Source organism: Lithobates pipiens, unplaced genomic scaffold, assembly GCF_037356315.1.
Source record: "Lithobates pipiens isolate NorthernLeopardFrog02 unplaced genomic scaffold, aLitPip1_a1.2 Scaffold_16, whole genome shotgun sequence".
In the NCBI taxonomy this organism is placed as follows: Eukaryota; Metazoa; Chordata; class Amphibia; order Anura; family Ranidae; genus Lithobates; species Lithobates pipiens.
The window spans coordinates 529,530,797-529,555,916 of NW_027507748.1; the positions used below are offsets into that span (position 1 = coordinate 529,530,797).

The window sequence follows — 25,120 nt, forward strand, 5'->3', positions numbered from 1 at the left end:
GGAGACGACTTGAACACGACTTTTAGACACGACCTGGGGTGACTTACAAGTCGCCCCAGGCCAGGCGACTTTTGCCGTGGCCAATCAGAGAATGAGCTCTGAAGGGGGAACTCCACGCCAAATTTCTGAAAAAAATTTTGGCGTGGGTTCCCCCTCCAAGGCATACCAGGCCCTTAGATCTGGTATGGATTCCAAGGGGAACCTATCTTCTTGTAGCTCTTTTACTAGCGGAGGAGCCCGGCATTCTTCTTCGTCACCGCGGCCTCTTCTTCCGACTTCGGGTGTCTTGTCCCCCTCTTCGGTTCTTCTGCCGGGCCACCGCGCCTTCTTATAGCTCTTTTACAGGCGGTGGCCCGGTCTTCTGTAGCCGCCGCCGCCTTCCGTTCTTCTTCTTCTTCTCCTGGAGATGTTGACTCGACGTTCTCTCCGGCCGCAATGCCAGGGACGCGCTGCGCTGCCACTTATATAGGGACAAGGGGCAGTGTCACATGGGTTGATGTCACATGGGTTGATGTCACATGGTGACAGTCCCAGCATCCTCCGGGACTGTGACATCATTAATGGGCAGGGTCACCGTATGACATCAACCCATGTGACCAACCCATGTGACATCAACCCATGTGACACTGCCCCTTGTCCCTATATAAGTGGCAGTGCAGCGCGTCCCTGGCATTGCGGCCGGAGAGAACGTCGAGTCAACATCTCCAGGAGAAGAAGAAGAAGAACAGAAGGCGGCGGCGGCGGCGACAGAAGACTGGGCCACCGCCTGTAAAAGAGCTATAAGAAGGCGCGGTGGCCCGGCAGAAGAACCAAAGAGGGGGACAAGACCCCCGAAGTCGGAAGAAGAGGCCGCGGCAAAGAAGAAGAATGCCGGGCTCCTCCGCTAGTAAAAGAGCTACAAGAAGATAGCGGAGGAGTCCGGCGAGAAGACCCCCGAAGACGGAAGACCCCCGGAGCTGTGCAATAAAGTATTTTATCTCGTAAGTTGTGTTTTTTTTTGTACTTTTATTTTACAGGTGAATGGGTAGGGGTACATTGTACCCCATACTCATTCACATAGGGTGGGGGGCCGGTATCTGGGGGCCCCCTTATTAAAGGGGGCTCCCGGATTCCGATAAGCCCCCCGCCCGCAGACCCCGACAACCAAAGGCCAGGGTTGTCGGGAAGAGGCCCTTGTCCTCATCAACATGGGGACAAGGTGCTTTGGGGTGGGGGCGCCGCACGCCTCCCCCCCCAAGGCAACCCCCCATGTTGAGGGCACGCGGCCTGGTACGGCTCAGGAGGGGGGGGCGCCCGCTCGTCCCCACCCCCTTTCCTGGCCGGCCGGGTAGCGTGCTCGGATAAGGGTCTGGTGTGGATCTGGGGCGTTTTTTTCGGCGTAGGGGGTTCCCCTTGTAATCCATACCAGACCTAAGGGCCTGGTATGCCTTGGAGGGGGAACTCACGCCAAATTTTTTTTCAGAAATTTGGCGTGGAGTTCCCCCTTCAGAGCTAATAATTCTGTCAAAGTCTCCTCCGTATAGACAGATATCCGACTTGGAGGCGACCTCCATTGAAATCCATGGGTACAAGTCGCCTACAAGTCGGATTGAAGTAGTACAGGAACTTCTTTTGAAGTCGGAGGCGACTTCAGTAGTGTGCATTAAGACGGCTCTCATTCACTTACATTGATTTTTAAATGTTGTCCGACCTGAGGCGACTAGGGGCGACCTGAAGTCGGATCGCAGTCGCCCCTGTGTGAACCGAGCCTTAGGGTTGCCACCTCATTCCTTTTAACCTGAACACATATGAATTACCAGTTCTGAGGCTAATTTAATGCAGATAAGGCACCAAGTGAGTTTAAAGCGGTTCTTCACCCTAAAGGGGAAGTTCCGCTAGTATTATCCCTCCCCCCCTCCGGTGCCACAATCGGCACCTTTCGGGGGGGAGGGGGGTGCAGTTACCTGGATAATCCAGGTAACTGCACCCACTTCCGGCCAGACCGCCGCATGGCTCCGCCCACCGCCGCATGGCTCCGCCCCCCCGTTGTGTTCTGGGAAACACACAGTTCCCAGAGACACAGCGGGGAACCAGCGCAGTGCGACTCGCGCATGCGCAGTAGGGAACCGGGCAGTGAAGCCCTCTTTTTTTCTATTGAAAAAGCCCATGGCGTGCAAACACACCCAAAAAACTTCCACCCGGTGCATAAAAACAGTGCACACACATAAAGAGTGAAACACTAAAAAGTGCAGACGGGTGCCTGATGTCCTCCAAAAGAAGGACCATACCCTGATCCCCCGGGGCGTTAGGCTCCAGACAGGGACTGAGGTACCAGACTCAACAAGTGGGCCCCGGACGAAACCGGAAGCCCTCCTTTCCCCGGGAGGACTGCCGAAACAGAACCTCCTAGGTACTTGGTACTGTGGGGGCTTCCCCGAAGGTAGGCCCCCCCTCATGGAGATTGGACCAAGCCAGAAGACCTATGTCCGCTCTCCCAGAGACTTTCAGGATTGGTCCGAGGACCGACACCCTACTCATCAAACGTGCAGTGACAAACAGTGACAAACACACACAAATAAAATAAATAAAAAGTGAGGAAGGGATAGTGAAGAGGAGAGTGAAAAGTGGCCATTGTGCAATACAATGGCCGGCCCTCCGGCCAGGAATCAAAAATTCCTCTGGTCCTAGCCAAAAGGCCGGGCCCTAGAGGCAGGTGTAAAAAAAGCGTGTAATGGTGACGTGACCTAGGTGCCTAAATCAAAGTGCTGACGCACAGTGAAAGAAGGCACCCCTGGACTGCCACTCCAGGGGCACATCACCATGGGCTTTCCAACAAAAGCATCCCCGACAGCCCAGCCCAGACCACGACAGCCCCCACCACAGCCAGAAAGGCATGGAGATCAGCGAGCTTAGTGAGACCCTTTGCCATCAGGTCAAACCCTCACTCCCGTCACTCCTACCTAATTATATTCGAAAGGTACCGGCCGCCCCTCTGCTGGAACAGAAGAGCTAAGCGTTCCCTCCCGAAAAACTGACTGGGGCTAAAGCTGCCACAATCCAAGCCGGTCTGCCAGGGTCCCCTCCCCTGGCGCCGACCAGTGGTTCTCTGCCCTCATCAGGAGGCTTCCCGAACCGGCTACAAACCAGTCCGGGTCACCTTTACACCAACAGGCTTTGCATAGCAACCGCCACCCCTACTCCACCTCGCCGTAGAGCAGGGACGGTAAACTAGCGCCACCTATTGGCAACTGATAAGAACAGATACTACACTTGATCTTAGCCAAAAGGCCGAGAAGCCCTCTTGCTTCACTTCCCGATTCCCTGACAGAGGATGGCGGCGGTGGCTGCAGCGAGACGAGCGATCGCTCGTCATCTGCCGCCGACATCGCTGGAACCTGGGACAGGTAAGTGTGATATTATTAAAAGTCAGCAGCTGCAATATTAGTAGCTGCTGGCTTTTAATATTTTTTTTTTTTGTGCAGCTCCTCTTTAATTACCACCTGTAGATTTCGTAGAAGCAATGATGACTAGTCAGATGAATCTTGTGAAGAGCTTGTTCGTTCCAACCAGAAAGCCATGTGTAAAACCTACCGTGCCTTGCGAAAGTATTTTTCGCCCCCTTGAACTTTTAAACCTTTTGCCACATTTCAGGCTTCAAACATAAAGATATAACGTTGTAATTTTTTGTGAAGAATCACCAACAAGTGGGACACAATTGTGAAGTGGAACGAAATCTATTGGATAATTTAAACTTTTTTAGCAAATAAAAAACTGAAAAGTGGTGCGTGCAAAATTATTCAGCCCCTTTACTTTCAGTGCAGCAAACTCACTCCAGAAGTTCAGCGAGGATCTCTGAATGATCCAATGTTGTCCTAAACGACTGATGGTGATAAATAGAATCTACCTGTGTAATCAAGTCTCTGTATAAATGCACCTGCTCTGTGATAGTCTCAGGGTTCTGTTGAAAGCGCAGAGAGCATCATGAAGACCAAGGAACACACCAGGCAGGTCCGTAATACTGTTGTGGAGAAGTTTAAAGCCGGATTTGGATACAAAAAGATTTCCCAAGCTTTAAACATCCCAAGGAGCACTGTGCAAGCGATCATTTTGAAATGGAAGGAGTATCAGACCACTGCAAATCTACCAAGACCTGGCCGTCCCTCTAAACTTTCAGCTCAGACAAGGAGAAGACTGATCAGAGATGCAGCCAAGAGGCCCATGATCACTCTGGATGAACTGCAGAGAACTACAGCTGAGGTGGGAGAGTCTGTCCATAGGACAACAATCAGTCGTACATTGCACAAATCTGCCCTTTATGGAAGAGTGGCAAAAGAAAGCCATTTCTCAAAGATATCCATAAAAAGTCTAGTCTAAAGTTTGCCACAGGCCACCTGGGAGACACACCAAACATTTGGAAGAAGGTGCTCTGGTCAGATGAAACCAAAATCAAACTTTTTGCCACAATGCAAAACGATATGTTTGGCGTAAAAGCAACACAGCTCATCACCCTCAACACACCATCCCCACTGTCAAACATGGTGGTGGCAGCATCATGGTTTGGGCCTGCTTTTCTTCAGCAGGGACAGGGAAGATGGTTAAAATTGAGGGGAAGATGGATGCAGCCAAATACAGGACCATTCTGGATGAAAACCTGTTGGAGTCTGCAAAAGACCTGAAACTGGGACGGAGATTTATCTTCCAACAAGACAATGATCCCAAACATACAGCAAAATCTACAAAGGAATGGTTCACAAATAAACATATCCAGGTGTTAGAATGGCCAAGTCAAAGTCCAGACCTGAATCCAATCGAGACTCTGTGAAAACTGCTGTTCACAAACGCTCTCCATCCAACCTCACTGAGCTCGAGCTGTTTTGCAAGGAAGAATGGGCAAGAATTTCAGTCTCTCGATGTGCAAAACTGATAGAGACATACCCCAAGCAACTTGCAGCTGTAATCGCAGGAAAAGGTGGCTCTACAAAGTATTAATGCAAGGGGGCCGAATAATTTTGCACGCCCCACTTTTCATTTTTTATTAGTTAAAAAAGTTTAAAAAATCCAATAGATTTCATTCCACTTCACAATTGTGTCCCACTTGTTGGTGATTCTTCACAAAAAATAAAAATTTTATATCTTTATGTTTGAAGCCTGAAAATGTGGCAAAAGGTTGAAAAGTTCAAGGGGGCCAAATACTTTCGCAAGGCACTGTATTTCTTCTAGTTTCACTTCATAACTGCCTACTTCCTGTTCCTAACCCTGAGGCCCTAACACAGCTGTGTGAATACAACACATACATATTCTACACCACCTTAATCAGCCATAGAACCTGTGCAATAAATGTGTGTTCAGGTTTAAAGGGAAGGGGTGGCAACCCTAGCTCTAGTTGACACTTTTCCAACTTGTAGCAAATTTCTGTGGTAAGTCTTAGCAAGAGTAAAGTTGCAGTGGTGAGTCTACAGCAAGAGCTCTGCAAGTCTACAGTAAGGATGAGCTCAGGCATGTTTGCAACTCCATGGGTCTGTGCCTGCCATGAACCTGACAGTCCGCACCGCTAATCACAGGCAGTAAAACATTTCACGATCTGCGGCTGTACAGATCAGGAAATGTCTTACTACCTGTGATTAGCGCTGCGGAGTGTCAGCTTCCTGGTGGACGCGGGCATGTGGAGTTGCGAACACACCTGACACCTGAGCTCATCCTTGGTCTACAGCAGTATTTCTCAACCTTCTATGGTGAAGTACCCCTGCAGGTCTAAAAAAAATTCCAACGTACCCCTGTCTCGAGAAAGTAATTTCTATTGTTTGGGAGTCATAGTTTCTGTGTGTGTGTAACGTCAGTAAGTGTTTGTGATGGTTTTTGTTCGTTTGCAATAACATTGTATGTGTGTATGCTGCAATGACAGATACAAACAGGCCAGTGCCCATCAGCTCAGCCTCACCAGTGCCCTTCAATGCAGCCCCAGCAGTGCCTATCAAAGCAGCCTCAGCAGTGCCCATCAGTGCATCCTTACCTGTGCCCATTAATGCAGCCTCACCAGTGCCCATCAATGCAGCCTCACCAGTGCCCATCAATGCAGCCTCACCAGTGCCCATCAATGCAGCCTTACCTGTGCCCATCAGCTCAAACTCACCAGTGTCCATCAATGCAGCCTTATGACTGCCCATCAATGAAGCCTGATCAGTGCTCATCAATGCAACCTTACCTGTGTCCATCAGCTCAGCCTCACCAATGTCCATCAATGCAGCCTTACCAGTGCCCATCAATGCAGCCTGATCAGTGCAGCCTTAACTGTGCCTATAAATGCAGCCTGATCTGTGGTTATCAGCTCAGCCTTTTCTGTGCCCATCAGTCCAGCCTCACCAGTGCTCATCAAAGCAATCTGATCAGTGCCCTTTAGTGCAGCCTTAGCTGTGATCATCAATGCAACCTGATCAGTGCCCATCAATGCAGCCTGATCAATGCCCATCAATGCAGCCTCACCAGTGCCCATCAATGCAGCCTGATCAGTGCCCATCAGCTTAGCCTCACCAATGTAGCCTTACCAGTGCGCATTGGTGCAGCCTGATCAGTGCCCATCAACGCAGCCTCACCAGTGCCCATCACATCAGCCTCAGCAGTGCCCATCCATGCAGCCTGATCAGTGCCCAACAGCTCAGCCTCACCAGTGCCCATCAATGCAGCCTGATCTGTGCCTATCAGCTCAGCCTCACCAGTGCCCATCAATGCAGCCTGATCAGTGCAACTTTACCTATGCCCATCAATACAGCCTGATCAGTGCCCATCAGCACAGCCTCACCAGTGCCCATTAGTGCAGCTTTGCCAGTAGCCAATGCCCATCAGCGCAGCCTTGCCAGTCACCAGTGACCATCAATGCAGCCTGATCAGTGCAGCTTTACCTGTGCCTAGCAATACAGCCTGATCAGTGCCCATCAGCGGAGCCTCACCAGTGCCCATCAATGCAACCTTGACAGTTACCAGTGCCCATTAGTGCAGCCTTGCCAGTCGTTATTGCCCATCAGCGCTGCCATGAGGAGAGGAGAGCTGCCACCAGCTGGTTTACACAGAGTGGGGATCTTCCACTGCAGTGTCCACTAAGTCCCGCCTCCTGGATCCACGGCTTCTATGATGGACATCTCAGGTCCTGGCATTGGATCAGTGTGATGACCATCATAGGAGCCAGAGGTGGGACTTCTATGTCACTGGCCTGCACCGGTGTTCTGCCGAGGACAAGTTGGAGTTCTTGGCAGAACAACCCTGGTAGTCAGCCCCATCAACCCCTCACTCCCGATGCTGCTGATAGTGCTGGCTCTGGGCGGCATACCCCCTGCCCTTGGTGCACGTACCCCGGGTTGAGAACCACGGTCTATAGCATGAAAATTCAGCCACAGTGACCCCTCTGGTGGGATGACTATTGCATAACATAACAACCAGAACTTGCAGAATGTTTGCGAAGAAAGTTGATCTGCAGTCATGCAATGCAGACTTGCTGCAATTGTACAAGAAAATTGTGAAGCTTGGCAAGTCTAGCAATAGCTTAGCAAGTCATTTTCAAACTTGCAGCACAATTACTTGCTACCTGGAATGCGATCCGGTGCAGGAAAATGCTTGTGACCTGCATTTAGGGTGTCAGGTATTTTCTTTCATTATTTTAACAGAAGATCAGAGTACAGAGACATGAAACAATGGTAAAAAAATAAAAAAAATAGAACTCCAAAGTACAATGTCATTATCATAATAAAAGTGGTACAGTGGGCGAGCATTATAAGATACAGCTGATAAGAGTATGATCTTGGTTATTGGCCTGCAGGTCACAGGATGCACGCCATTACATAGAACTAACGTGCTTGGTGCTGCAGCCAAAAATAAAAATCAATTTGATCTTTAAAAAAACACTTTCGGCTCCTACGCTATGAGAGGTATAAGAGAGTTTTGCAGCCAGCCTTTACGCTAGATAGAATTTGCTGTGTTCTGATGAGCAAAGGCAGCCTCACGCCCACTTGCCAATCACACTCTCCCTTTGCCAATCAACGCGCCACTGCAAGGGCGCCGGATGATGACGTCAGAGCCGTCAGTGGATGGAGTCACAACACCTCCGTCAGCTGCGCAGCTGAGCCTGCCCAGGAGTGGGCTGAGAGGGGGGATGAAGATGCTGAATGATCGTGTTCTGTGGTCCTGAGCTACCGGGGATTGCAGTGAGGAGGGCTCCGCTGGGCCGCAGCTGTCCTCGGGGAGGAGCAGTCAGTGGGGGGCCTGAACCTGGTAATGACGGTTGTCCTGTCACTTGTTGGCTTCTCATCAATGTGTGATGTGTTTGTGCCCTCCATTACTCCTGGGCACCTTACAGATGTTTGCTGTTTAGTACATAATCCAGTGTACGGGGGCTGATGTCCATGGCAGCCAATCAGCTTTCAGCTTTAGCTTGTTCAGTGAAGCTTTGGAAACGAAAGCTACATGCTGATTGGTTGCCACGCACAGTCTTAGTAACCCCCCCCCCCATCGTATTGCAATGCAAGTCATTGAGATATGCTTGTGTAAGATTGACCACATGTTAGTGCGCTCTTCTGTATAAGAAGGTTATTTGTTTAAAGCGGAGGTCCGCCCACATCGGCAAATATGAAAAGCCAGCAGCTACAAATATTGCAGCTACTGACTTTTAATAATCGGACACTTACCCGTCCTGGAGTCCAGGGATGTCGGCATTGCAGTTGTTTCCATCAGCTGCCAGGTTTTCCCGCCGCCATCGCGGGTAAGGGAACCCAGCAGTGTAGCCTTATAGCTTCAGGCCGGGAACCCTATACTGCGCATGTTCAAGGCCTGCTCCTCTTTCCTACTGGCCCGGCGACAGGGGAAGAAGGAGGAGGGAGCCGAGCTGCTGACGTAATTCGTCGCAGCCTGGTCTCCTGGAAGTGGGGACAGGATATCCGTCAAAGACAGGTATTCGCTCCCCCCCCCCCCCCTGCAGATATTGGGGGAGGAGACAAATGAGTGGAAGTTCCACTTTTGGGTGGACTCTGCTTTAACCTCCTTCAATCCCTTTCTGTAGATGTGCCACTTCCTGCTGGATTGCGCCTACTTCTCTGCATAGTGCTGGGCTCAGCTTGTATTCCCACACACAATAACATGATCTATAACTGCCACATTGATTTGTAAAACTCCTGTTCTAGAGGAACTAATCCCACAACAGTAAAATCAGTCTACATATGCAGTAAAGCATGCTTGTTATACTCGCTGCGGAACCTAAAGGGTTATTCTGCCACATTGTTTAAAAAAGGCTGTTTGATCCCATCTTCTCTGATCCTCTTCTTCTTCCACAGTCCCCAATCTGCTAATAGAACAGAACCATGGGGACAATTCTGCACATGCTCAGTTTGGTGTGTATTGCTAGAGAAGTTTTTTTTTTCTTTTTCTTGGGCGAGTGCATGTGATCAGCACAGGGCCAGTCAGCACTGCCCAGACTGAGGGTCAGGGATCCTGCAGCCTCGTAGGACAGTCAGAGCAGAATGAAAACTCCTCCTACAAGCTTTAACCAGACACTGATAGAAGTCACAAGACTGCTGTAACTGCTGTTGAGAAAAGGCATTTAGCAGTTTATATTTACTAAAATAATTGCGATTCCATGTGCTGGGTATTGTGGGAGACCAGATATAGTGAGTGCAGGGTCCTGGGTTTAGTAACAGTTTCCCAAAACAGTTCCATTCAAAACATGCCATGTGTGATAACTGTCACAGGTGCTTGGGGTCTCAACATTGTCAAGGCAACAAATGGCAGCTTGCTTGTCTGTAAAGGATAGAAGGTTTTAATTCCACTTTAATACAATCGACAGTTCAGAAGTAACTTCTGCTGGATGGAGGAGACCATGCAGGATTTATTTGAATGTTGGCTGCCTGGATAGTGTTAGAGCTGCAGATAACAATGACTTGGTATGTGATTTCTCTGATATTGTCTAGATTTCTCCCATTAACATATAGAATAAAGTATCTGCATGTTAGCTGCATCTATTCTTATGCTGGCCATACACTATAAGAAAAATCGGCGAAGCCAATTTTCGCAAACTAACATTCGGCCATGAGTGCAAACGATGCTGCCATCATGTAATGACCGATTAATTGGTCAGTGGACATAAATACATATACCTAGTGCAGACAGGTCGGACGGGAAATGCATTAACCTTTCAATTTATCATTCGTTCGGCAGAAAATTTTGAAACTTGTCCTTCATTTTTTTCCGCTCAAAAACGTTCAAACGATTATGATTTTTTTTTTTTTTTTTTTTGTGTGCCCATTAACTAGCCAAAAAAAACGAACGAATGGTCTAATGACCGAATTTCAGCCGATTTTTCATATAGTGTATGGCCAGCATTAGAAAAGCCTCTCCTTCCTCAGCATTTCTTAATAAGGCCTGCATACAGAATACATTATTTTATTTATTTTTTTTACATGTCAGTATGCAAAGTGTACTGAGATCATTACCCCCATTATAATGTTTGGGGGTTCTAAGCAATTTTCGAGCAAAAAAACTTTTTACCTTGTAAACAACAAATCTCAGTAATCTCTTAAGTGGCTAAAACCTTGCTTTAAAAAAAAAAAAAAAAAATGTTATACTTGCCTGCTCTGTGCAATTGTTTTGCACAGAGCAGCCCCGATCCTCCTCTTCTTGGGTCCCACGTTGGCTCTCCTCTCTCCTGCCAGGTGCCCCCATTGCAAGCAGTTTGCTGTAGGGGTACCCAAGCAGGTGCGCTCCTGAGCTGCGGCTCTGTGTGTCCATTCTTCAATCCTGCAGTGCCTGCCGCGTTTTTTGGTCGTGCGTTTTGCATTTTGTTTTTTACACTGCATATAGCTGGTTGCTAAGGAGGGGGCCGGCAAAAAAAAAAAAAGTGAACCCCCCCTCCCCTATTGCATGGGGTGCCCCATAAAATCCAGACCCTTATCAGAGCATGCAGGTCAGGAAAGGGAGGGGACGAGTGAGCACCACCCCCCCCCCCAACCAAACCAGGCAGCATGCCCTCAACATGGGGGGGGGGTTCTTTGGGGCAGGGGGGGCTCTGTACCCCCCCACCCCAAAGCACCTTTACACTCCATGTTGAGAGGGAAAAAGGCCTCTTCCCGACAACCCTGCTGCTGTGTAGAGCCTGATGATGGAGTCCCGAGGTCACGGAGAGGTGCGGAGGATCCACTGATGTACATTTTTCTGTGAGCAGTACAGGGCTATACCGAGGGTGGAGATGTACAGGACTTTTCAGCCAGTTGGTAGGAATTAGGTGGGTGAGTGTGGTGGTCAGGTAGATCTATGTACTCTCCACCCTGCGTATACATAGGCAGAACAAAGGGGTAGAGTCAGGGGCGGAAAAATGAGGTTTCGCCTAGGGCAGTGATGACAAACCTTGTCGCCCCAGATGTTTTGGAACTACATTTCCCATGATGCTCATGCACTCTGCAGTATACTAGAGCATAATGGGAAATCTAGTTCCAAAACGTCTGGGGTGCCAAGGTTCGCCATCACTGGCCTAGGGTGTCAAAAATCCTTGCATCGGGCCTGAATAGATATGAAGTAGATGTTTGGCTACTAGAATTTGGCTGCAAAAGTGGAAATACACTTTTTAAAGCTAGGACTGAAAAGAATGATAATCGGAACCACATTGCGTACTTTAGTTCTAACAAACCATTTTTCTTTCATAGACCGTCAAACACTAGACTCAGTGTAAACAAAAGGGACATGTACTTGCTTTAATTAGGCTGTCCATCTTCCCTGCTGGATTACTGCAAAGTGTTATATGCTAGACACACTATTACACGTTTGTTACTTTTACCTTTTATAAAATGTACTTTATTTTTTATTTTTCTATGCACTGGAGACGTGTTGAAATTTGTTTTACCTTTCATGTGGCTATATAGTTTGGGTTCAAGTTTTTGGAAACGTTCTATTTACTTCTACAGGTCAAATGTTATTAGTTCATATAAAATAGAGTGGTTCTGCAAAATACCACATTAAAGTGGTTGTAAACCCTTACAAACCACTTTGACCTACAGGTAAGCCTAGATTAAGGCTTACCTGTAGGTCCAAGCAATATCTCCTAAACCTATACGGTTTAGGAGATATTTGCCTGAAGACAGGCACCGCTGTCTACGGCGCATGCGCCGTAGACAGCGGCGCGCAGGCGCACTGAACGCGGCAGTTCCAAAAATGGAGCTGCCGCATTTGTCGACTCCCGTGCGCATGCGCGGGAGTGACGTCATCGCGGCTTCGCCGAATGACAGCGGCGGAGCTGCGAGACGCCACAAGCAAGATGGATGCGGCGGACTACAGGGGACAGCGCGACTTCGCTGGCTCCTGTGTCAGGTAAGTGACACATAATGGGCTACTAATGCGATGCATAGTAGTCCATTATGCTTTACCTTTGCAGGGAAAAAAAGAGGAAGTAAACTCATCAGGGTTTACTTCCTCTTTAAGGCCGCTAGATGGAGCAGAGGAATTTCCTATGATCTTCAGCTCCATCTAGTGGCCAAAAAGCGGTATTTTTACAGAATCTCTCCATTTGTGAGCAGCTTTCCAATTTGCTTAAAACTAATGAAAACAGGACCAGGTAAGCCAATAAATCATTACTTGTTACAAATCACTAACTTTTTTGATGACAGAAGAAGGTTGTCTTTCAGTGTAACATTTTTTTTTTTTCCCCTCTATTGTAATAAGCTACATCCGGTTACTATTGTTTGATGTATTGGTGAATAATTTCCTGCACAAACTAAATAAAGCAGAAGTTAAAAACCGATAGTGACCAGTGATAAGTAATTATGTGTATATGCTGCGCTAAAAGTGAAATAATAAAAATAAGCACATCAAAAGGAAAGTGCAAATAATATAACATATAAACTCAATATAATAATAAAAATTGCAAAAAAATAAAAGTATCAGTGCTGAATCAAACCATGAATCAAAGTCCATGAATCCGTCTAAACTATTGTAACTTCTAAGGCAATTTGGAGCCACACCCTTTATTCCACTTTGGCCATTCTCTCACCTTAAATGCATGACCCTCATCTCAAAGGTCATATGTAGCTCTTATCCATGAGGGGTAATGGCAGATGAGTTAAATGCTAATATAAACCATCAATCATTGAACTTCCCACTACAGATGTCCCCCCCGCAGGTTTAAGCTCGTCATCAAACCCAGGTTACTGGGATTAATCTTCCTATACTGAATCAAGGAAAACCAAAAACAGACCTAGTACTCGCTGCTTTAAATCTTATTTTAATAAAATATTAACGATAAGTTTACCTTCTGGAGCCTGTTACATCCATATTTAGGATGTAACATGCGCCAGACCTGCCCCCTGATCAACTCGTGACAGTGGGCTGGGGATTCTCTCTCCGTACCCGCTGTTACATTGTGACAACAGCATTGTTGTGCGGGGCTCCGCCCACACAGCCACGTCCTTCATTTACAGTAATCTACAAGTCTTCCACCATGGCAGACGGTTTTGTAGTTTGATTGGGCAGCAAGCATACTGATCAGCATTCTCGTAGTCCATTCATAGTCCCTTCATCTTGCGGACTGACAGCTAGAGGGAGACCGGTCGACAGTCTGAAACTGCATCTGTATTCTACTGAACGTGGGTGCAATACTTTGCATGCTCCTGTTAACTTCTTGTCACCTGTGCTATAGCCGAAAGATGGTTGAAGCCTAGGCCTTAATTGCCGGGAGAGTGTCCATGGATGTCCTCCCGAGCAAGCGCAAGTCTGCGCGACCCCACGACGCGCCCTGTGATCACCAAGTCTATGACGCTCAGCTGATCACAGATCCAAGTAAGGGGTCGATCCCAGCCCCTTACCACGTGATCAGCTGTCAGACATTGATTGCTGATCACGTGATGTAAACATGATGTCAGAGTGAGGGGGACAAAAAGCCGATCACAGGCTTCTGTCAGAGGGACATTGGCCCCTCACTCAGAAAGCTGCGTCTGTGCCCACCAGTGTCACCTGCCAGTACCCACTGTGCCACCCACCAATGCCCACCCATCAATTCCCACCAGTGCTGCCAATCAATGCCCATCAGTGTCTAATAATCAGTGCCACCTACCAGTGCTGCCTCATCAGCTCAGCCTATCAATGCCCATCAGCGCAGCCTCATCAGTGAAGGAGAAAAATTACCCGTTTAGAAAATATAAAACGATTTTGTGTGTATGTGTGTATATATATATATATCTCAGTTTTTTATTTATTAATTTTTCCCAAGTGTTCTTCCAGGACAGCCCTTGAGATGGAGCTCCTCCCATCGACACAGGAAACACATTGCCACAGTTCAAAAGGCGGTCCCTCAGGTCCCTGGTCAGTCATTTGTGTTTCCTCCGTCGGAGGAACATGTTGCCAGGAACCTGGAGGCCCCTCTCAGGGGCTGCCTGAGAACCTGCAAGCCTAAGGGACCGGGTCCTGGTTTATGGCTGCAGTTTGGGTCCATACCTTTTTTCTTTGGCTCGGGTACCGTCCAGCTGAACCGGAGCAGACCCGTTACCCTCCTCCTTCCAGTGCCGAGGTGGCCAGGGGCAGAATGACGCCGGTTTCCCCCAGGAGTGGTGAGTGGAACCTTCCATCTTCCCTCCTCGTTGCAGGGGGTCGGAGACGCCGAGCGTTCACTTCCGGCGGAACCGCGTCATCTCTGTGTGCCGAGACTTCCGGTTCCGGGTCTCTAGGGTACAAGGGGGAGAGGGAGAGCCAGCGCTGTGCCTGTAAAGCCCGACCAGCGTCCAGCAATACCGGACTAGCGGCGGGATCCGGAGCGCCAGAGGGGGACTATGGAGACTATTCCCCAGGACACTCCGGCGGAGACAGGCACCAGCCAATCCCAGGTAGGCTGCCGGGCATGCTATTACTCTGGTGGAGCGGTGGTGTTTGTAGGATGGGTTCTGTAGTGCCCCACGGTGGTGGTTACTCACAGTCTAGGTTGTGTGCAGTTAGTGATGATTCTAAGGAGGGACAGGGGGCTGGCGCTAAAAATCCTTTGTCTTCTTATTTTCAGGTTAAAGAGATACCAAAGGAAGACAAGGCAGGCCGCAAAAAGTGCCCTAATTGTGGGAATAGGTTGTCCTCTGGCTCTAACAAAGCCCTATGCAAGCAATGCATTACAAACCTGCTTAAATCTGAGACAGATTCCCCTTTGGCAAAATTTTTGGGCTCCTTTAAAGAGGAAATGGCGTCGACCTTTAAGTCCCTCCGAGAGTTAATCACTGACGTGGGGTCAGCTGCGGCTGCCTCCACGAGTAAAACAACTGCAGTCTCCTCCTTACCATGCTTTACAACACCCAGCTCAGGGGAGCCCCGTATGTTCAGGGAGCCTAGCCCCACGTTGATTAGCCCCGATTCCTCTGACACTGATTCCGATCAGGAAGAGGATCAAGCAACATCCAAAGCCTCAAAGTATAGATTGTCTCTTGAGGAAGTAGATGAGCTAATGGGGGCTATCTATGACACGTGGAAATTGAGGAGGAAGAAACTCAGTTATCCAGACATGATATGATGTATGAGGCTCTGGGAAAAAAGAAAGCAAGGGTTTTCCCTATACATAAGGTGCTTTCTGACCTTGTCCTTAAGGAGTGGTCTGAACCAGATAAAAAGGTTTTCTTTCCTAAATCCCTTAAGAGAAGGTTCCCTTTTGATGAGAGCCCAGAGGCGGTCTGGAATAAAAATCCTAAACTAGACGCCCCTCTGTCCAAAATCTCAAAACAAGCTGATCTGGCCTTTGAGGATATGGGCCATCTGAAAGATCCCATGGACAGGAGAACAGACATTGTCTTAAAGAGGGCCTGGGATGCCTCTATGGCAGGCTTAAAACCAGCTCTAGCCACTTCTTGTGTAGCTAGAAACCTGGAGTTCTGGTTATCACAACTACAGGAACATTTAAAAGCAGGCACTCCTAGGGGGGAGCTTCTGAAATCCTTCCCTATGCTTTTTAAGGCCACCAGTTTCATCTCTGACGCCTCCACGGACTCCGTAAAATTTACGGCCAAGTCAGCAGCACTTTCAGTGGCAGCTAGGAGGTCAATATGGATGAAAACTTGGGGGGGAGACACGGCGTCTAAAACCCGCCTGTGCAGCGTCCCTTTTACAGGAGACTTAGTCTTCGGGCCTGAATTAGACTCCGCCTTAGAAAGGACGGCGGATAAAAAGAAAACCTTTCCCGCAAAAAAGAAAATTTTTTCGTCCCTTTAAGGAACCCTCTAAATCAGAGAAGAGTTCAACCCCCAAAAAACATTGGTCGGGACATAAAGGGAAAGGAAAAGGGGGCATACTGTTTAGCCGCCCCAATCAGGATCCCAAACCCCAGTGACGTCAGGGTTCCTGTGGGAGGAAGATTAAGCAAATTTCTTCCACAATGGGAAGAGACAACCTCGAACGAGTTTGTCTTAAACATAATAAAAAGGGGTCATGTGCTGGAATTCCACAGCAGCCCTCCTTCCAAATTTTCTGGTGACAAAGCTTCCAAGTCACTCAGAAAAGGCCAGGGCCTTACCTTTACTGATAGGGGAAATGGTGGATCAAGAGGTATTGACACCAGTCCCTATTCAGGAACAAGGAGACGGTTTTTACTCGCACATTTTTGTGGTAAAAAAGCCGTCAGGGAGATTCAGGCTAATTATGAACCTCCGGCCATTGAATCGCTCCATCCGTTACAAGAGATTTCGGATGGAGTCCATTTATTCCATAAAGAATCTCCTGCAGAAAGAGATATTTATGGCGACCCTGGATCTAAGGGATGCTTATCTGCATATTCCAATAAGGGAGGAATGCCAGAAATTCCTTCGGATGGCAGTGCAGATAGACACAAAGGTTTACCACTTTCAGTGCAGAGCACTCCCCTTCGGTCTGTCATCCTCCCCAAGAATCTTTACCAAGGTTCTCGGAGAGGCCTTAGTTCCACTGAGGCTTCAATCAGTCTCAATTATCCCCTATCTAGACGATCTGCTCCTAACAGCCCACTCAGAGAGTCGTCTTTCTCAGGACCTGGAATTGACTCAACTCAACCTGAGTCGATTAGGGTGGATTGTCAGTCAGGAGAAATCCAAGACAACCCCAACACAGGAGATCCTGTATCTGGGTTACTGGATCAAGTCTGTAGATCAGAAAATTATACTGTCGGAAGAAAAGATTTTGTATCTGTGGCAGAGAATATCTTTTCTTCAATGCAGCCCCAAATGTACGGTGAGGGAAGTAATGTCGGTCTTAGGTCTTATGACGGCAGCCATTCCAGCCGTACAATGGGCCAGGTTCCACCAAAGAGACCTTCAGGGTTTTCTGTTAGAACAATTAAAAGGCAGAGATCTGGAGGAGGAGGTATCGATCCCCTCAAGGATAAAACGCTCCCTCTGGTGGTGGAAGGACAGGGAGAACCTAAACAAAGGGGTTCATTGGGTCCTTCCTATCACTTCAACACTAACAACGGATGCGAGCAGTTGGGGCTGGGGAGCCCACCTCGGCTCAAGCTGGATCCAGGACAAGTGGACCCCGGAAGAGAAATGTTTCTCTTCCAATTGGAAAGAGCTAACAGCAATCCTGAGAGCTGTTCTAGCTTTTCACCCCACAATACAGGGTCACCATCTACAGGTCCGTTCAGACAATACGACGGCTGTAGCATACATAAACAAACAAGGAGGTACCAAAAGTCCTCGTTTGATGTTGGTAGCGAGACGCATTTTCCAGTGGGCAGAAGCCAATCTGGAATCTATTTCTGCAGTTCACCTGAAAGGGGAACTGAACAACACGGCGGACTTCTTGAGTCGACAAAAGATTTCGAACCAAGAATGGTCCTTACACCCAGAGGCATTCAATCTCATAACAACTCACTGGGGAAAACCAGAGGTCGACCTTTTTGCGAACAAAAAGAATGCAAAAGTTCCAAATTTTTTCTCGCTAAACCCAGGAGATCAGCCCCTGGCTGTAGATGCCTTGCAAACTCCATGGACTTTCAGTCTGGCGTATGCATTTCCCCCTCTTCATCTCATTCCGAGGGTCCTAGCAAGATTCCTCAAGGAGAAAACCTGTTTGATTCTAGTAGCACCTTTTTGGCCCAGGAGACCATGGTTCACAACGTTGCTACAATTGACAGATTGTCCGCCTCTAAGGCTTCCCTACAGACAGGACCTCCTGTCGCAGGGACCTCTTTACCATCCACAGGTCGCCACACTGAAGCTTTCAGCGTGGTTACTGAAGAGGAAATCTTAAAGAGTAAGGGTCTGACAGATGAGGTAATTGCGACCTTACTACAGAGTCGCAAACCAGTCACGAGGGCTATTTACAAAAAAGTCTGGAAAAAATTTAATAGCTGGCTGAATAGCCGTGACATAAATACGGCTAATATTCTACAGTTTTTACAGGAAGGCGTAAACAAGGGTGTAACCCTAAGTACTATTAAGGTACAGATAGCTGCCTTAAGTGTGTACCTAGATGAACGCTTACAGGAAAATCCTTTTGTCGCTAGATTCTGTAAGGCAGTCGCTAGACGCAAGCCAGTCAGAATCACCAAAGTCCCATCCTGGGATTTAGCAGTTGTACTAAAAGCTTTCTTGGGGTCACCCTTTGAGCCTATCTCAGAGGCCTCCTTAAGGCTTATTACATTTAAGACAGTACTCCTGGTGGCAATCACTTCAGCCCGTAGGGTCAGTGAAATCCAAGCCCTTTCCATCAGGGAACCTTTTCTACAGATCCTAGAAGACAGAGTCATACTAAAGACAGACCCTGGGTTCTTACCAAAGGTAGCATCTAGCTTCCATAGGTCCCAAGATATTGTCCTCCCTTCATTTTGTCAAAAGCCAGCAAATGAGAAAGAGGAACGTTTTCATTTATTGGATGTGAGGAGGTGTATTCTAGAATACCTTAAAGTAACAAATCCATTCAGAATCTCAGACTCCCTTTTTGTCCTTTTTTTCCGGACAGCGTAGGGGACAGAAAGCTTCAAAAGTAACCATAGCTAGATGGATTAGGCTAGCTATAGCAGAGGGGTATAAGGCCTTGAATAGAGATCCTCCTGAGGGTGTTAAAGCTCACTCCACAAGAGCGTTGTCTGCATCCTGGGCAGAAAGAGCTGGTGCCACCCCGGAGCAGGTATGTAAAGCAGCCACATGGTCAAGCTTTTCCACCTTTACAAGGCATTACCGACTGGACTTAATGTCTAGTCAGGATCAGGCCTTTGGGAGGAAAGTCCTCCAGGCCGTGGTCCCCCCCCTAATCTGGTAAGTACTTGGGGATCCTCTCAAGGGCTGTCCTGGAAGAACACTTGGGAAAACTGGAGTTAGTACTTACCAGTAACTCCTTTTCCGGTGGTCTTCCAGGACAGCACGATCCCACCCTTTATTTGATTATAGTGATGTACTAATGTTATTACCTGTTATGGTTTATATGTTTTTCAGTTCCATCCCTCGGTTCTTGGTGAATGACTGACCAGGGACCTGAGGGACCGCCTTTTGAACTGTGGCAATGTGTTTCCTGTGTCGATGGGAGGAGCTCCATCTCAAGGGCTGTCCTGGAAGACCACCGGAAAAGGAGTTACCGGTAAGTACTAACTCCAGTTTTTTACAAAAAATAAACCCAGAGGTGATCAAATACCACCAAAAGAAAGCTCTATTTGTGGGAAAAAAAATGATAAAAATTGAATTTGGGTGCAGTGTTGTATGACCGCACAATTGTCATTCAAAGAGGGACAGCGCTAAAAGCTGAAAATTGGTCTGGGCAGGAGAGGGGTTTAGGTGTCCAGTAAGCAAGTGGTTAAAAAAAATAAAAAATAATAATGCACTTTTTTTTTTTTTTTTTAATAACCTGCAAACAAATGCACTTGCATGCATGGAAATGGAACACTTACACTTACACTTGCATGGAAATGGTGTAAAACCGCATGGCAACAAATCCTGTGAAAACGCACTGCTGCACTGAAACAAACCATGTGCCTTAGGCCTGATTCACAATTTATGAAGGTTGTAATTTGCATATTGCAGGTGCATTTTTGTGTTTTTTTAATGCACGTTTTTGATCCATTGAAGTCTATGGAACCAAAAACCAGGAAAAAAAGTGTCCCTGGCCCTTTCCGTAAATTGCACAGATGTGAACTACATCCATAGGAAACCATGTTAAATGGACTGTAGTGTGTTTCTGCAAAACTGAAAATGCACTAAAAAATGCATAGGTGTGAACCTGGGCTAAATCCGATGAGCTTCACCAACCTGCAGACAGCCTCTTCTCTCTACATTCACTCATGACTCCAACCAAAGCATTTTCTTTTCCCGGAAGACGTCTTTGTGATAAAACATCTTTTCATTTTTAGTGCAGAACATACACAATTGATGTATACTGACATTTATTGGTGGTTTTGGGCAACTACATGTTGTTTACTGATGTGATTTGGTATCTCCCTCTTCTCCCCTCTTATGTAGTGCTAGTTAGTTCATTCCTAGCTAGACTTTCCTAGTTTATGTCCTTGTTCGTTCAGTTTTAGCTCTTCGCAGAAACATGGCTTAAGAAAGTCAATGATGTTGATTTACTAAGCCCAGGTTCACATTGAGGGCTGGTTTGAAATCGTGCAAGTTCAGCAGAACTCGCAAAATTTCAAACCGGCAATGCAGTCTGAATTCGATTTGACAGACCTCTGTACTGCTTCCTAAACCAGATGTCTATACAAATCGCTCCCAAAGATGCTAAAAGTAGTACAGGAACTACTTTTGGCAATTATTGCGGGGCGCTGCAAAGTCCGTGTCGCACCAATTAGGATGGTGCCGTCGCCGGCGATTTGATGTGTCAAAACAGCCCAATGTAAACGTGAGCTAAAATTTTAGTGCAGCTGTGCATGGTAGCCAATCGGCTTTTAATTTCAGCCTGTTCAATTAGGCTTTGACAATAAAATCTGCAGCTGCACCCAATTTTTGCACTCTCCAGTTTTAGTAATTCTACACCATTATCTTCTTACACTTCAAAACACTGGAAGAAAATTTGCTGTACTGTAATTAGCTGAAGTAAAAATTGGTTGATTTCAGCTACCTTTTTCCTGTTGAAGAGTTAAAGTGATTGTAAAGGTTTGTTATTTATGGGAAAAAAAACATATCGTACTTGCCTCCACTGTGCAGCTCGTTTTGCTCAAAGTGGCCCCGATCCTTATCTTCTGGGGTCCCCCGGGGCTATCGCGGCTCCTCCCTGCATCAGATAACCCCCTAGGAGATGCGCTTTCCAGAAGGGGTTACATTGCTGGCACGCTCCAGAGTCCAGCATTCAGCGTTCATAACCACCAAATGTACCCCGTCCTCCGGCGCCCGCGTCATTGGATTTGATTGACAGCAGTGGGAGCCACTGACTGCGCTGCTATCAATCTATCCAATCAAGAGCCGAGGACCCCAGGCAGAGAGACAGCGCATCCCCACCGGGTCAAGTTTCAGGGCTCAGGTAAGTAAAACGGGGGGGCTGGGGGCTGGTCACTGCCAGGTGTTTTTTCACCTTAATGCATAGAATGTATTAAGGTGAAATAACACGAGAGTTTGCAATCCCTTTAAGCTGCATGTTTAATATTGTCAAGTCAGCAGGGTGACCATAATGTTCTGATAGTCTGGGTCTATGGAGCATAATGCATAAAATGCTTAGCCTAAACCCCTGTGTTATAGGAACAAAATTTTAAAGTCGTCTTGTACATGTTTGGATATTGTATATACAATAATATTATATTGTGATAATTGTCTATCTCATGGGTATATTCATTTTAGTTTTTATTTCATACATCTTAATTTATGTTTTACTCTACCTTTTTTTTTTTTTTTTTTTCTTACAAGCAGGTTAATGTGTCCAGTAAAGTTTACAGTACCAGTGGTACTTGTGAAGTTACAGCAACTGTTTTGTTATAAAGATGTCTTAAAGTATAACTAAAGGCAAAACTTTTTTTTCGTTTTCGATAGAATGGAGAGTGATTAGAACTAGTAGTGCACCAAATGGAAATTTTGGTACCGAAAATGCAGGATGCACTTTGCCGAAAATTACAGTTTTTAAGAAATATTTATATTTTTATATATAATTGATATTCAGTCAAATACAATACATCAATTTAAATGAATATTAATTCATTGGCACCTTTTTTTTAGTGCAAGAAAAGCTCAAGAAAAATGCAGTCTCTAACCATCTCTTGTGTCATGTCCACCGTCTCTAACCATGGGTGGCACCCAGCCGCGCGGCCACCGCTACTAAGCATGGGCTATTGTCGGTGCCTGCTCTGCATTTTATTTTTTCTTTCGGCAACATGTTTCGACCGCTGAAATTTTGGTGCATCCCTAATTGGAACCCCTGTCAAATTTTATTTCTGCTATGCTCCCATTAAGGATATTCATCCTCTCTATTTGTCCTGTTTTTACCATTCTCTGTAAAAGAAAATCACAAATTTTGGGTTGTCCCCAGAAAAGTAATAGAGGCGAAATCATCCAATGCGGACACTAGTTCTGGTGAACTGGGGAGCCCCAAGAGGTTCCCTTAATTTGCGGGGATTTCCTCTCATTTTCTGTTTGGCTATGGGACAGGAAGTGAAGAGAAATCTCCCAATGAGACACATGGCTAAAAAACATTACAGGGGTTATGGCACTCCCTTACTCTATCCAAAATGGGGACAAAAACTTTACTACTCTAAAGCAGTATTAAACCCACAAAGCCCAAAAGCTAATTTTTATTCTATTGCAGTTTACCAATTCTTAGGTGTGAGGGATGCATTTGTTTAATTTTTTTTTTTTAGGTTTTCTTTCTTCTGTTAGCATCTGGCGATCCAGCAAGCAATTTTGTTTTTACAGCACAAACTCTCCAGCATAATTTATTAGGGATGCACCGAATGGGTTTTTTGGTGCCGAAACCGATACCGAAAATGAAAAATACACTAGGCCGGATACCGAAAATGACTGTTTTTAAAAAATATTTTTATACAGGAGGTGGTCAGAGACTGGGGACATGGTACAGGAGATGGTGAGAGACTGGGGACATGGTACAGGAGATGGTCAGAGACTGGGGACATGGTACAGGAGATGGTCAGAGACTGGGGACATGGTACAGGAGATGGTCAGAGACTGGGGACATGGTACAGGAGGTGGTCAGAGACTGGGGACATGGTACAGGAGGTGGTCAGAGACTGGGGACATGGTACAGGAGGTGGTCAGAGACTGGGGACATGGTACAGGAGGTGGTCAGAGACTGGGGACATGGTACAGGAGGTGGTCAGAGACTGGGGACATGGTACAGGAGGTGGTCAGAGACTGGGGACATGGTACAGGAGGTGGTCAGAGACTGGGGACATGGTACAGGAGGTGGTCAGAGACTGGGGACATGGTACAGGAGATGGTCAGAGACTGGGGACATGGTACAGGAGGTGGTCAGAGACTGGGGACATGGTACAGGAGATGGTCAGAGACTGGGGACATGGTACAGGAGGTGGTCAGAGACTGGGGACATGGTACAGGAGGTGGTCAGAGACTGGGGACATGGTACAGGAGATGGTCAGAGACTGGGGACATGGTACAGGAGGTGGTCAGAGACTGGGGACATGGTACAGGAGGTGGTCAGAGACTGGGGACATGGTACAGGAGGTGGTCAGAGACTGGGGACATGGTACAGGAGGTGGTCAGAGGCTGGGGGCATGGTACAGGAGGGGGTCAGAGACTGGGGGCATGGTACAGGAGGGGGTCAGAGACTGGGGGCGTGGTACAGGAGGTGGTCAGAGACTGCGGACGTGGTACAGGAGATGGTCAGAGACTGCGGACGTGGTACAGGAGATGGTCAGAGACTGCGGACGTGGTACAGGAGATGGTCAGAGACTGCGGACGTGGTACAGGAGATGGTCAGAGACTGCGGACGTGGTACAGGAGATGGTCAGAGACTGCGGACGTGGTACAGGAGATGGTCAGAGACTGGGGACGTGGTACAGGAGATGGTCAGAGACTGCGGACGTGGTACAGGAGATGGTCAGAGACTGCGGACGTGGTACAGGAGATGGTCAGAGACTGCGGACGTGGTACAGGAGATGGTCAGAGACTGCGGACGTGGTACAGGAGATGGTCAGAGACTGCGGACGTGGTACAGGAGATGGTCAGAGACTGGGGACGTGGTACAGGAGATGGTCAGAAATTGCACACATGACACATTTGATACAATGCAGCCAGCCAGTGTGTCCCCTCATAGCAGCCAGTGTGTCCCCTCATAGCAGCCAGTGTGTCCCCTCATAGCAGCCAGTGTGTCCCCTCATAGCAGCCAGTGTGTCCCCTCATAGCAGCCAGTGTGTCCCCTCATAGCAGCCAGTGTGTCCCCTCATAGCAGCCAGTGTGTCCCCTCATAGCAGCCATCCCCTCATAGCAGCCAGTGTGTCCCCTCATAGCAGCCATCCCCTCATAGCAGCCAGTGTGTCCCCTCATAGCAGCCATCCCCTCATAGCAGCCAGTGTGTCCCCTCATAGCAGCCATCCCCTCATAGCAGCCAGTGTGTCCCGTCATAGCAGCTAACCTGTGAAGAGAAGAGAGAAGAGGAGAGGAGAGTCGCCTTCGTTGCCTGATCACAGCACGGGAACATCACAGCTTTCAGTTCAATAGCTGTGTGTTCCCAGCCCCGCGCTGTCACGTACAGCCCCTCCCCCTTGTCCGGACACTTTGATAGACAGATCATCCGTCCAATCCTACGGGTGATCTGTCTATCAAAGTGCCCGGACAAGGGGGAGGGGCTGTACGTGACGGCGCGCGGCCGGGAACACACAGCTATTGAACTGAAAGCTGTGATGTTCCCGCGCTGTGATCAAACAGGTGGTGGAGACGGCTCTCCTGCACTATAACATAATATAGATTTTCATGATGGGCGCACCAGGAGCGGGGGCGGAGCCCCGCCCCCTACCCTGGCCCCGCCCCATTTTCGGCTCCATTATCGGCCGTTTTTCTCTTTCGGCAAATTGCCAAAAAGGGCATTTTCGGCCGATATGTTTCGGCGGCCGAAATTTCGGTGCATCCCTATAATTTATCAGTTTACATGGATTTGACAAACCATTTAACACTGGCTGGGGTGAATAACATGATCAGCTTTATTTATTCATGCAAAACCTTTTATTCCAAAAGAAAATGACTGTTTGCTGTAGCTCCTTATAAGTGCGAGCTGGATTTTGGCTCCTCGT

General features: G+C 47.7%; 1 protein-coding gene and 1 pseudogene across 3 annotated transcripts in view; one reads left to right on the top strand and one right to left on the bottom strand.

Annotated features, from left to right (window-relative positions):
* Nucleotides 1-3,197: 3,197 nt before the first annotated feature.
* On the bottom strand, nucleotides 3,198-3,279 carry LOC143986371 (U2 spliceosomal RNA; annotated as a pseudogene).
* Nucleotides 3,280-8,022: 4,743 nt separating this feature from the next.
* Nucleotides 8,023-25,120, top strand: part of AKAP11 (A-kinase anchoring protein 11) — a 148,999-nt gene continuing 131,901 nt past the window's right edge. For all 3 annotated transcript variants that reach the window (XM_077483188.1, XM_077483190.1, XM_077483189.1), the window contains exon 1: nucleotides 8,023-8,238. The gene's annotated coding sequence lies outside the window, so the exon portion shown is untranslated. The remainder of the gene's footprint in view (nucleotides 8,239-25,120) is intronic.